Here is a 693-nt window from a genome sequence, read left to right as displayed (position 1 = left end):
GAAACGCACCGTGTGACCCTCCCCCTTACCCTCCTACCTGCCCCCTCCTCCGCCCCCGCCGCCAACCTCCCTCCGCCTACCCCCCCCCTCCAACCCCTCCTCCTACCCCCTTCCTCCTACCCCCCCCCCTCCTCCTGCCCCGCGTTGATTTATAAGGGAAAGGACTTGGCCGCGTTTTATAAATCCTAACTTTGCACATGAGAGGGCAACAAATTTCAATGAGGCGCTCTGGGGCGGCAAAGATTCGTTTCAAGGTTTCTGGAGTGGCACTTGAGGCTCGAGTCGCAGCGCCAGGAGGAAGAGGGGGAGGAGGGGGAAGGAGGGAGGGAGGGGAATGCACCTGGTCGGTCATAGGATGTCATACTGAGTAATAAGGTAGACCTTTTGTAATACTGATAATGGTGATAGGGTGTAATGTCACGGTATTCGTAGTGATAAGATAGAATAGTGCTATTTATAGTGGTGATAGGATGTACAGCTATATGTAAATTGATAATATGATGTAATCATTGAATAACGAGTGTAGATAGGTAATAATTCTATATATGGTGAAAAAAACGCAGTGTCCTTAAATCTGCAATGCAGGTTATAGTTCCAAACTAAATGCATTGGCGTACCATGGTGTCTCTATAATCAAAAATAAATGCCATAATAAATGTAATGCTGATAAGACGTATGCCGTAGTGTTATGTG

Source organism: Penaeus monodon, chromosome 15, assembly GCF_015228065.2.
Source record: "Penaeus monodon isolate SGIC_2016 chromosome 15, NSTDA_Pmon_1, whole genome shotgun sequence".
In the NCBI taxonomy this organism is placed as follows: Eukaryota; Metazoa; Arthropoda; class Malacostraca; order Decapoda; family Penaeidae; genus Penaeus; species Penaeus monodon.
Note: the sequence above shows the minus strand (reverse complement) of the source record.